Below are 14137 nucleotides of genomic sequence, written 5' to 3' on the forward strand. Positions count from 1 at the left end.
AACTACTTAAACCTAACTAACCTAAGGACAGCACACAACACCCAGCCATCACGAGGCAGAGAAAATCCCTGACCCCGCCGGGAATCGAACCCGGGAACCCGGGCGTGGGAAGCGATAACGCTACCGCACGACCACGAGATGCGGGCGGCTGAGAACTGTCTCGAAGAAGGAAACGCTAGACAGGAGCATGTATTTCATGTATGTATTCCAACATATCAGTACGAGAACCAACAAAATTCATAGATGAGAACCTGAAAACTTACAGTCAATTAACCGATGTACAGATTAAGGAAATATGCACATTAATAAAGCTCATAACAGAACAAATTTACTTCGTATTCAGTTAGGAATTTTATTTACAACAAGATGGACTATCAATGGGGTTCCCAGTTTCAGGAGCCTTAGAAAATATTTTTGTAATCCACATTGAACAGATCATCTTCACAAAAATAGTAAAAAAGTTTACAACATATTATATTGGTTCAGGTACATCGATGACATCCTTTGTTTAATAGATGAACCACAAACAAAAATTGAAAAACTACATACTGATATCAACAAGATACATAAATATATAAAATTCACAATTGAAAGAGAACAGAACAACCAAATTAACTTTCTGGATATAACAATCAAAAAACAAAACAATAAGTATATGTGTGTAATTTACCATAAACCCACAGCAACGGACATTATCATCCCCCAATCCTCGAAGCACCCACGCTCACAAAAGCAAGCAGCACTTCGACACATACTCCATAGACTCAACACAATACCACACGCCAAAGAAAGCTACCAAAAAGAACTGGACATAATAATGCAGATGGTACAAAATAATGGTTACGATAATAACACAGTCACATAGCTAAAACCACAAAATTAAACGCAAAATAAAAGCAGAAAGCACCAAACCACAGACAACAATACAACAGAACCAAACACATACATTCAGTCCCATAACAACAACACAGGATAATCAGAAAAAGATGAATGAAAACGAAAGATGGTACACAATTACATGCAAACACAAACTCACCCATGAAATCACTAACATTTTCAGAAGACACTGAATAAACATAGCATACACGAAAGAAAATTCTATATAAAATTACAGCCCAAAACCGACAAAAAACAGAGACATATATCAGAAAGCTACAGTGTAACACTTGTGAAGGCAGATTAGATAGGACTTGTGTAGAACATTTGATGTGAGATACAAAGAACACATGAGAGCCTGGAAATATGGGACAAACCACTCCACGTTTGCAGAACACCTAAGAGAACATGACCACAAACCAACCACTAGAGAACATGACATGAAAATATTAGAATCAACAATAAAAAACCTCCTAACCCTACAAGAAAACTACCACATAAAGAAAACCAAAGCAGAAAGGAAAACCCTGTTGAATGACCAAGTATACATACCAAGCATTTCATTATTTACACTAATAGATAAAATAATAGAATAACGCTCCCAAAGAGGATTAATACTGTCCAATATAATAATAATACCACCCAACATCTTTACATTCACTTATGTATGAGCCCCTCCACAGATTATTGAAACGAAAGTCAAATCAGCGGTCACCAAAGTTTTCAACCACTCGCTAACAGCTAGTACAACACCATAGAATTCAAACCAACTACATAAAAAGTAAAACCAGTCTTTAGTTTCTCTGTTGGCTGAAGCATATAGCCGTTGGGTCATTCATCTGAAACCCTTGTTAAGTGATTTACTTGAGTTATCTAGCCATTCTTCTGGGTGAAACCAGTCTGTAGATTAGATGAAGTGAATACAAACAAACTGTGGTACACTTACCCCAGAGGGCAGTCTCATCCTCAGGTCTACATGAAGACATTTCAGAGGTTACACCGAAGTTAAAATAAGCAAAACACATATTCATTTATTTATATACTGAATGACTAATTCTATTTAAAACTGATAAACAGTCTGCTGTCATTAAATTGTGCCAGATGCAATTAACAACATGTCACTAAGAAAACTTCGTTGAGAGTAAAAAGTTGAGCAAGCATAAACGTTCTCTCGGATACGTGAAGAAAGCATACATGCCATATGTATGTTTTTGGATAGGGTCTGCCTTTAGCAAAACACATTTTTTGTTTTTTAACCCAAACATGTTTCACTGCAGTTGCAGCATCTTCAGTGGGCTTTTATTTTCCATCTGTTAAAGATAAAGATTGTTCTTTGCTGTTTGTATACATCTAGCTATTAGTTTTTAAATCGTAAATACAGATATCTGAAAAAAAAAATAAATTGCGAGTTCATACCTTTTTACTACATGGTGTGGTTTTTTTGTAATGTGTTGTTTCTACAGTGATTCGTTTTTTGCACAGTTTGTCATCTGCAACCACTTATGCCTTAAAGTAGACAAATTGCTTAAGCCAAAATTATGATTTGAAAACTTGTTATTTCAGAGTCTGAAATTATTTAATTCTATGTGTGTGTCTATTTACATGTTTCCCTTACACTTTCCTTTTAATCATCTTCATCACTGTCGAACACTATATATTGAGTTGTCACTGTCACTGTCACTGTCACTGTAACTGATTTACTGCTTTACCAGCTGTAAAAACAAACATGGCGGGCAGTGGAACAATTGAAGGTGTAAAAACAAGATGGCTGACAGTGGAACAGTTGAAGGTGTTCCTGGCGGTTGTTCTGAATCTTTCAGTGGTGTTAGTGATTCTTTTTTCCTTCATATATATATATATGTGTGTGTGTGTGTGTGTGTGTGTATGTGCTTGTGTGTGTGTTTGTTTGTGGGGGGGGGGGGATGGGGGGGGGGGGTGAGAGCTCTATTGGTTGGTCTTGTCTAATAATTCCTTGAGGGCAGAGAACAGAGTGCCATTGCAGAGAGCTGTGTATTCATTTATCACTTGTTTGCCTTCCACTATGGCTTTTTGTATCTGATAATTTTCTTCAATTATTAGTTTTTGTGGGGGGCTGTTGCTGTATTGGAGAATTTTCAAATCCGTACTGATGTTTGTTGGGTTATGGTTCATGTCTGTGAGGTGTTCAGCGTATGAGGACTGACAGCTGTTACTTACATACACACATACATGCCAGTTTTGCGACTGTTCGCATTCATTCCACTTTACTGAAAAGAATGTGAAGGTCCCACACGCTACACATCAGCGTCTTGCTGCTGCTAGGGCCAGGGCGGCAGACGGCTGGAGGAGGTAGCCAGCCGCCGCTAGATCCCGGCGGTGCTGCGCTCGCGTCGGCTACCGCGCCACCTTCTCGCACTGGCTGTCACCCTGACTCGGGCAGCAGCAGGTGGAGGCTACGTGCCCGCTCCAACAGCGACCGCCGCAAGGTTGTGAAACAGCATGTTCCCCATGGGAAAGGGTAATAAAGTATGTAAAGGAAATTACCCAAACCCAGAGACTGTGCACAAAACATCCCTATTACGGAAGTAACCCAGAGATACTTACTTGTGTCAGTCGATTGCCTCACATTAATTAACCTCTCAAATATGGAGAGTGATGTGGCCGCAGTCTAGTTTCACTTGGTTCTTTTATTGGTCTGAAAAAGCCGACTGAACAAAAGAACAATCTACTGACCAATCAGCTGTTGAAAGCAGTCGGTTGTTCCATCACTGGCTACCAGCCACTACGTATCAATAGTGAGTGAGGCCATTGTGGAAACAGCACACCACTCCCATGCTGCGGTGCGTATCTCATGCCAGCTGATGTATGACAGATGCAATGGCCAGTGAAACAAAGAAACACCTTCCATCCATGCCTACAGCCCCCACCAGCCTCCATCTGTGACAAGAGTTGACAGGTAGCTACATGTGGCGAGGTCATGCATCCCACACTTTGTCTATGCTAAAAAGGCGAGAAACCATCTGGACCAATAAGAATCAAGCTGCCTACCCTTCCTCCCCATCCCTTTTACTAACAGAGATTTGTCACTCTCAGCCGCACAGGATTAGCCTAGCGATCTAGAGCGCTGCAGTCATGGACTGACACGAGTGAAAATTACCTTCTGTAAAATTAAAGGTGTGTGGCAGACCTGGAGTCGAACTCGGGAACTTTGCATTTCGCGGTCAAGTGCACACCTTTTTAATCTGCCCGGAAGTTTCATATCAGAGCACATTCCGCTCCAGTACGAAAATTTCATTGTGGAAACGAATGAAAGAATTCCTCTATTAAGCAAAACATCTTGTAAACATGGGTCTCCAAAGCCAATCGTTAGCGAGATAATTTGACAATGTGTGATCAAGAGCAAACACTAACTTCATTCATTATAAACATCATTATGCTCTGCGTAATACGGAGAAGGAGTGTTGCGCGATGTGATGTTGTTTAGAGAAATACTGCGGATAGGTGGTAATCAAGACAATCGTACGTGACAAACATAATAAATATAACGCACAGTCAAAGCAGTCACGTCACTCGTCTGAGCAGTGTCAGGAGCAATCACAGTGGCACCTTACAGCACAGAAGAGAATAGGGAAATGGGCTACATGTACGGCAGGACAGCACAGTAAGCTGCACGCATGTACCGACAAGAAATTCCCCGAACGAAAACATCCCAAGAATAGTACAGCGAAAATTATCTATCAGTGTTTCCGACATCTAGCCGAGCGGTCTAAGGCGCTGCAGGTATGGACTGTTTGGCTGGTCCCGGCGGAGGTTCCAGTCCTTCCTCGGGCATGGGTGTGTGTGTTTGTCCTTAGGATAATTTAGGTTAAGTAGTGTGTAAGCTTAGGGACTGATGACCTTAGCAGTTAAGTCCCATAAGATTTCGCACACATTTGAACATTTGTTTGTCACTCTCATTCTACACTGAGTAGAGTAAGGAAGCAGCAGAGTTACTGTACTTAAAAAATTACAGTAACCATCCAGTACTGATGTCCAACATTGTACCTGGAGGCGTTAGCTACATTAAAATATTTAGCCGTAAGTATAGGGAGCAAGCTAAAGCAGATTCTGTAACCAAATACACCACTCACATCCTTTGAACACGTGGCAATGGATTTGAGAAGTTATGTACCAAGGAAGCTTATTTTCAAAGAGCAACGATCGATGCAGTGCCTTTCTCTAGAGATTAAAATTTGTTGGTGGATGTCAGTCTGCAGGCTGGTAAAAGAGTAGTATCTGTTCTGCGATAGTATCTTCTTCGGCTTCTAAAACATGGTATGCGTTCGAGTACTGAAACGATATTAACATACAATCGTTGTCAGCAAAGTCTTCCTGCACAGTAAGGTACTTGAAAATCGAAATCATTTCCCGAAACGTAACATGCAAGTATAAAAGATTCTATACTGGGTGTTATACGACTGCCACCATTTCCAGCAGCTTATTACCATCAGAAGTGGTGCCATGATAACATGTGCATTTATGTGACTACTCTACAATTCGTATGTAATTGCCTGCCACACATGGATCACCCAACCACCCCATACTACACCTTTATCGTTCCTCAATGTAGAGAAAAAGCAAACATTTTAATCTTTCTTCATGACTACTTTAATATCAAAATTTTCACAAAGCCAACGACTGCCAGAGTTGTCGCCAAGTGTAACGTTCTTTTAAAAATAATACAACTTTTACGCTTTGAATGAATAATCTGTGGAATGGATACTGAACTCGAATTATCATGCGACGTGTTGTAAATGCAAGTCGTATGTTTACTCTGTTTTATTGTTAACAAAACTTAAACGAATCGATTGGCCTATGTAATTCCCATTACTAATAAAGAAATACAGTCACTGCAAAGTACATTCAGCCCTTTAAGCACTGAATCCTAAGGCCCTGTTCACATAACAAATAAATCAAATTGTCTTACCCCTAATTCAGCAATGGAGTAACGCGATATGTTCTTGTCTCTCATAAAAAAATATGAACATCCTAACTACATGCTCAGCAGTACTTGAATTAAATTTCTTTGGCTGATAAACTAGAACATTTAAGAAAATTCAACTTCCTTAAAATATATATATATATGACCTGGACTGAGAGGCGGTACTGATTATAATAAATTGCTAACACTCAATTTTTTTAGAAAAATTATATTGCAAGTTAAGTATTACACATAGCTCTGTTAACAAGTCTTAAAAGTATTAAAAATGGAATACCGTATCTAACTGGTCTTTTTCTCAAAACAGTTTAAGTACATTTTGGGGTTACTCAACAATTACAAATTATCAGCCAACTCATCTATACTAGCAAGCTGGTAAAAACAGAAATCATAAGTATTTAACACTTTTACCTTATTTCCATGAATACTTCTGCTTCCATCTTCAACAATGTTGACATACCTACATTAATGTAACTCTTGATGGCTTCATACAGCACACCACAAAACTGCCTACTCCATCGTCTTTCCCTCACAGACAGATACTCCAACAAAGCTGTATCTTTGGTTCTGCGGTCGCGCACAGTCAGCGATCCACATTAATGAGCCTATCAGAGACATTGATCTTTTATAGTATTGTAGTTTCATCTTAATTTATTAATATTCTTATCTTATTCTGGTGCCACTTACAACTGTGTCCCAGTATACACCTTTCAACTTGTGGTAGAAAAAAAGGGGTGACCGCGTGATAGAAGCCTACAACAAAAGCAGTAATTATGTAATACAGAGCCTATACTAGAGGAAGAAATAAGAGATTTGAAAAATACAAGTAATGGAAAGGCAAGTGAGCCTGGAGGAGTTTTGTTGAAACTGTGGGAATAAAGACCATCTCAGATGGTGAGACTTACATGTAAATTGAATGAGTGAAAATTATAATGGTGTAAGTAGCATACAGTTTATTGTGAGAAAAACGACCTTAAGCATTTCAGTGTTCATATAAAGTCACAGGTTATACAAAATGAAACAAAAGATTTATATACACTTGAGGGACAAATACACGATACGTATCTAAACATCCTTGGTGTAAGGCGTCATAGTTTAAAATATTCATAAAGTTCACTTGTACTATTACGGTTTCAAAATGTCTTCATAAAATGACACTTGTGTCACCATGCCTTTAAAGAATAGACTCTTTCCTCTTACTCGCTTTCATTCACTTCATCACTATTGTAAGTAGGCTGTTTAGGTTTTTTTATTGGTAACGCCACCTCTGTATGAAAATCACTGGCTGTGCTGTGTGCAGTCTGTGGCTGCTTTGCATTGTTGTAATAGTCGCCATTGTAGTGTTAGGCAGCTGGCTGTTAACAGCGCGTAGCGTTGCGCAGTTGGAGGTGAGCCGCCAGCAGTGGTGGATGTGGGGAGAGAGATGGCGGAGTTTTGAAATTTGTCATGAACTGCTATATTTATATATGATGATATCAAGGTAAATACATTGTTTGTTCTCTATTAATATCTTTCATTTGCTAACTATCCCTATCAGTAGTTAGTGCCTTCCGTAGTTTGAAACTTTTATTTAGCTGGCAGTAGTGGCGCTCGCTGTATTGCAGTAGGGGGAGTAACCAAGATTTTTGTGAGGTAAGTGATTTGTGAAAAGGTATAGTTTAATGTCAGTCAGGGCCTTTCTTTCATAGGGATTTTTTGAAAGTCAGATTGCGTTGCGCTAAAAAAAAAAAATACTGTGTGTCAGTTTAAGCACAGTAATGTAAAATTGTTTAAAAGGGGAAGTTTCACTATCACAGTTGTCAGGGTAGCATTATTCATCACCTGGCTATGCAGTGTACTGTGGAAAGTGTGAAAGATGATGCTGACCTCTGCCACGACCACCAGTACGACCACGACATCCTGGTTGGTTTTCTGGTGAGCTCTCAATCTGTATTAGACTCATAGAAGTTGTGGTACACTGGAGGAATAAACTGTAACAACAACGTCAAGTCATCAATTTTTGATTGCTTTAAACATACTGGTCGAGGTAGTGGTAGATGTTAAGGTATTGTTCCAGACCTACATGAATGTGGAAGATTTACTTTTCGAAATTGTATGTCTTCATTCGATGTCTCCTTGATGAAGAAAGCTTTTGGTTCAGTTTTTCTGTGTTGTATCCAGCTCAGCGTCAACTAGTTAACATTTTGCTTCTCAGTGTCCATTTTTCTGTTGATGAGGAAGTTTTGCAATTGGTTCTGTAGATAGGATATCATCTTGCTTCATTTCTTTCACATGAAATGTCACCCTGGCATTTTCTACAAGCTTCATCCAATCCTATGGTACAAATATAAACTGGGTTTCTTCCTCTCAATGTGAGAAAAATCATCATCATTCTCAAGGTAACTATGTCCAGGCACGAGGAACTTATGATCAACAATTTCAATAGAAATATGAGCAATAATATAGAGCCAAAATCGTGATATTATTTTATTTCTGTTTTTCCCATGGCAACAATCAGTGTAGGTAATAACATGTTTAATATCAGATGGCAATGATTTTACTTACTTCAGTAAGCTAGAATCAATTTCTGAAGGTCCACGTGTGGCAGTATTTTCAGACCACATATACATGAAATCATGATTGTTCTACAGTCATATATTCCCAGATTAAATGTCCAAAGCTGTCTCTTGTAGTAAATAACACTGGTTGTTAGCATTGGAGTTGGAAATATTTTTTCAAGGTCGAAAGTAGTGCATGTGTTGTGCCTTCTTTTGACTTCTGTATATCTCCTTTCTTAGCGGCTCTTGCTTGCTCAACTTTCCTTAGGTGAAGCTCTTTCTCCACCTTTAGATCGTGAATTTTACTGGTATCTACCTCTGCTTTGATTAAATTTTCTAATCGGTCACAACTGTTGCACGTGCCAATCCTTAGCTTATAAAATGATACATTAAATTGTGAATTGAACACTTTACGGTAAATGCAGGCCTTCACTGTCAAAATGTTTTCTTCCTCATACTTCTTAGTACAAAGCATATACATTTTTGAGACAGTTAACTCTGGTGACAGGTATTTCCTGTGAGGATTATGTTTACGAGAATAGTGACTTGTGTAATGAGGAAAGCTTTGTATGTGGTTGCTTACGTTAGTGAGGCGATCTTCTGGTACTTTTTTTCCAGGAGCGTGTTTACCACGTTGATCAACCGGAGATAGGCCTTCCACTCTTGGTTTGTATAATGCAGATGTGGTAAACCGACAATTTCTTATAGTTAATGTCTTCAGGAAGAATTCCTTACTCACTCGATTACCGTCCAGGGTAATGACAATACTTCTTACAGTTTTGTTTTGGACGTCTTGGTTTGGCAGTTGACACACATTTTAATATGAAATACGTTTGTTGTTGCCAAGAACCAGTTTTCCAAATCTTTTCATGGATAGTTCTTCACCTTTCTTTTGTGAAAGTCCTGCATTCGTGTAGGCAGATATGTTGAAATAGCTAGATGACTCTTGCATTCATAATTTTTCCTGTTGTAGATGTACATTCTCGTTCCAGGTTTCTTAGGCGTTTTCTTTATTCACTTTCCATGACTCCACGTTCCTTTTTCTCTTTTTTGAAACATTTATTTCTTCAGTTTGTTCATGAGGAGCTTCTACGCACGACTTTTCAACCGTGTTATGGATTTTTTTTTATTGTTAGGTTTTTTTTCTGGTTTGCTATGATCTTCGTTTTCATCGGAAGATGATGCCTCTGGATAGAAAAACAAATAACCATTGAAGCATCGATACAAAGCAAATATCTATATAAAAATCAGTGTCACACGTAAAATTCCCAAAATAATCTCGTCGTTTTGGTGAATGTAATTGTGTCAAAGGAATGCTAACGTACCTAAAAGATGTTAAGCATTTCAGTGACATACCGGTACAAGTGACAATATTTTCGTGGCAGCATTTTTCACGTGGAACATAATTTTTATTGACAGTAAGGAGAAATTGTTATGCTAGTTTGATGTGTGCTTATATGCTAAAAAATAGTTTAAGATATTTCTAATGGCCACAAAACTCATTGAAAATTTCAAAACAAAACATTACGTAGTCACTAAAATTTTACACAAATTGCTTGAACTTTAGTTACCTTGAACACGAACATAATCTTCGTCTAGATCATCATCTGATTAACCTTCATTAGTCGTTTCTGAACGACAATGAATACCTTGAAATGTAGAATTACTCATCTCTGATTGAGATTTCGTCAATAATTGAGAGCCTAAATCGCGATTCTTTGGAGCGTCCGCCATGTTGTTGCTTGTACAGTCCTGACACTGCCTATCCATTGTGATTCAATAAATGTAGTTACACCACATGCCGATAGATGACAGACGTTAACAGTAGACACCTGGATCTTTGTGCCACTGCTCAGTTTCCCTTTTTTGGTGGCCTAAAGTGCACTTAACTCAGTTTTGCAAAAAATTTCACTTATGCCGGAAAAACTAGTAAAAGCCGACCTCGGGGAAGATCAGTTTAGATTCCGTAGAAATATTGGAACATGTGAGGCAATACTGCCCTACGGCTTATCTTAGAAGGTAGATTAAGAAAAGGCAAATCTACGTTTCTAGCATTCATAGACTTAGAGAAACCTCTTGTCAATATAGACTGGAATAAAAGGGTAAAATACAGGGAGCGAAAGGCTATTTACAATTTGTACAGAAACCAGATGGCAGTTATAAGAGTCGAGGGGCATGAAAGGGAAGCAGTGTTCTGGAAGGGAGTGAGACAGGGGTGTAGCTTATCCCCGATGTTATTCAATCTGTATATTGAGTAGGCAGTAAAGGAAACAAAAGAAAAATTCGGAACATGTATTAAAATCCGTGGAGAAGAAATAAAAACTTTGAGGTTCGCTGATGACATTGTAATTCTGTCAGAGACAGCAAAGGACTTGGAAGAGCAGTTGAGGGGAATGGACAGTGGCTTGAAAGGAGGATATAAGATGAACATCAACAAAAGCAAAACGAGGATAATGGAATGTAGTCGAATGAAGTCGGGTGATGCTCAGGGAATTAGATTAGGAAAAGAGACACTTAAAGTAGTAAATGAGTTTTGTTATTTGGGGAGCAAAGTAACTGATGATGGTAGAAGTAGTGGGGATATAAAATGTAGACTGGCAATGGCAAGGAAAGCGTTTCTGAAGAACAGAAATTTGTTAACATCGAGTATAGATTTAAATGTCAGGAAGTCGTTTCTGAAAATATTTGTTTGGAATGTAGCCATCTATGGAGGTGAAATATAGATGATAAATAGTTTGGACAAGAAGAGAATAGAAGCTTTCGAAATGTGATGCTACAGAAATTAGATGGGTAGATCACATAACTAATGAGCAGGTATTGAATGGAATTGGGGAGAAGAGAAATTTGTGGCGCAACTTGACTAGAAGAAGGGAGTGGTTGGTAGGACATGTTCTGAGGCATCAAGGGATCACCAATTTAGTATTGGAGGGAAGCGTGGAGGGTAAAAATCGTGGAGGAAGACCAAGAGATGAATACACTAAGCAGATTCAGAAGGATGTAGGTAGCAGTAGGTAAGGAGCAGGACAAAATTAAAAGAAACAAAGAAAATAATCCTGCAAAGAGTAGTAGAAAATATACTAACATATGATAAAGAAGTAAGGACCCTGGTTGAGGGGCGGAGAAGTGGAATACAGGCAGCAGAGATGGGTGGAATAAGGAGGGAAGCCAGGATATCCAGAAGAGAGATGAGAAGAAATTAGGACATTAGGGAAATAAAGGATATGGAACAACCAGTCATGGTAAGAATTGAGAATACAGATCTTCAATTGTACCGTCATGTATGACGAATGGAGCAAGGAGGACGGCAAAAAGTAATCCGCGATTGGTCGCCTCCAGGAAGGAGGAAGCGCCGACGGCCGAGGATAACATGATGAGCAGGGTAACTGGAACGATGAAGAAGTCTGGAAGAGAATGCCTACCATGATCGTGAAATCTGGAGAATTGGAATACGGAGCACTTGCTAAAGAGTCCAGAAACTCTTAGAAGTACTTAAGAAATTACACTAGTGAACAGTAGAACTGGAGGTGCACCTCAACATAGAGACACATCCCTCCAACATTGATGGTTTTACCTAGTCATTTGTTGTTATTGTTTCATTTCTAAAAACAAAAAAGTGCATCTGAACTGGCGGTATTTTGACTCCATCATAGAGATCACAGTAGGACTGAAAATACTAAAACCCACGGAAATAACTGTTGCTAGAGCCTTATTCACAATTGCGAGAGGACTTCTCTGAGGAAAACGATTGAAATTAAATTGTAACGAACGTTATCTGAATTTTATTACGAGATTTTTAGAAGTTATGGATGTTTCCCTGCCCCTTAGAACGCCATCGCCCCCCCCACCCCCACTCCCAGAAAAAATGTCAGTGACAGAGTTGGTGATAGGTGAAATCCTTGAAAAGTGTCAGTGACATTGTCATATGGTTCTCACCACTGTCAAAATTTGCTTTTTTCCCTTGTTCCAGAGGACAGAGGAAAGTATTGGATTCAATTTAGAGCATTCCGGAAATAATGGGACTGGGTGAGCGATCTACTTTATGAATTTTTCGGCTCACTACACAAAATTATATGTTATAGTTGAAAACTCTTAAAAGTGTCAGTGACATTGTCATATGGTTGTCATCACTGTCAAAAGTTGCTTTATTCCCGTGCTTCCAGAGGAAAGTGGAAAGTATTGGATTTAATATAGAACATTCCGGACATAATGGGACAGGGTGAGAGATCTACTTTACGTATTTGTCGACTCACTACACAAAGTTCTATGTTTTTCCAAAGCACTAAGTGTAAAAAGATGATTGATGCATGAATAGAACCGTTCGCTCACCAAGACTGCATTTATTATTCTAAAAACGTTCCGTGAGTGTCTCTCTGGTCACACGACACTCATCCAAATGGTACTTAAGTTCGTTAGATATCTTATGTAGCCATATCCTGTCAATGGTCATCGTAGGAGCACTGGCGCCTACCGTACGCAGGTTATATTGCGACGAACATCGACGTTCCAACGACGGCGTGCCCCGTTTTGTTGCAGGATGAAATTCTCGGAATCTTCAGTTGCAACTGCAACACATCAAGGTACGAGATACCCGGCACATACAGCTTCGTCTGTGACACTGCACAGACAACATTAACCTTCGCTGAATCTTGTTCATACGTCACAACTTCAGGAGAATGTTCAGTGTGCGATTAACCTTTTCAGATAAGTAGAAGGTTGCTTCGTCGCTAAACATCAGCATGGGGGAGAATTGTTCGTTCTCAAATGTTTCCTGCATTGTGACGCAAAACTGAAGACTCCGGCCATTATATCCCGCGTTTAATTGTTGTTCAAGCTGCAGTCGATATGGTTTGAAATGTAACCGCTGTCGCAAAAGCTTCCGCACAGTTTGCCGCAGTTTTCTAAATTAGTGGGTTGCGCAGACCGTTGATTATTTTGGATGGAGTATGAACCTTCCCGTCATACTCTCATACATCTAGCAGACTTGGTTGACTAGTTGTTTGCTGTTCACAGAGACAACTATCGTCCTTAAATTGTCAATAACAACGCACAATGGTCGATTTACATGGTGGTTCTTTTTCATAATTCCTTCTAAGTGGATGCTGCTCTGTTGTAATAAATAAAAATCACCCAAATTACAACATACAAAAAGTCGTTCCCTCCTTTTGTCGCCATTCTGTCAAGGCACTTCACTTGTAATGTCAACTGGCGGGCATAATGCTAACTCGGTAAGTTTATGCATCACTCACATTTAGACATGTAATACTTTGGAAAATATAGAGCTCTGAAGACGATTGAATTATTTATAGGAACCCTTCATTTGAAAACACGAATCACATTGAAGTGAAACATGAAGAATTAATTTGGAAGTTGCGACACATGTGGTTCACATCTGAATTCAAGCAGGTTTAGTTAAAGTGAAACACGATTAATTATGAGAATCTCCTAATTCCTATTCCTAGCAAATTTACCCTAAAACTAAAGTGTAGTGCTAAGAATCGACGAGTGATTTTTTTTTTTTTAATTTACGTTCTGTATCGACATTGAAACTACTTACATTAAGGAGTAAGCAGTAATCGGATTTACTACCAGGATTTAGGCATAACGTTGTGAAACAACGTCTGCTTCAGTAACACGTTTCTGTAACAGAACAAAGACGCTGAGCGATGTGATGTACTGGTTCAGACAGTGGGGCTCATATTCGGGATAATACTTCGGTTCCCCTTCCCGTCGATCTGACTTAGGTTTTCACTTTTTCCGTAAATGATTT

Source organism: Schistocerca nitens, chromosome 1 (genome assembly GCF_023898315.1).
Source record: "Schistocerca nitens isolate TAMUIC-IGC-003100 chromosome 1, iqSchNite1.1, whole genome shotgun sequence".
Taxonomy (NCBI): domain Eukaryota; kingdom Metazoa; phylum Arthropoda; class Insecta; order Orthoptera; family Acrididae; genus Schistocerca; species Schistocerca nitens.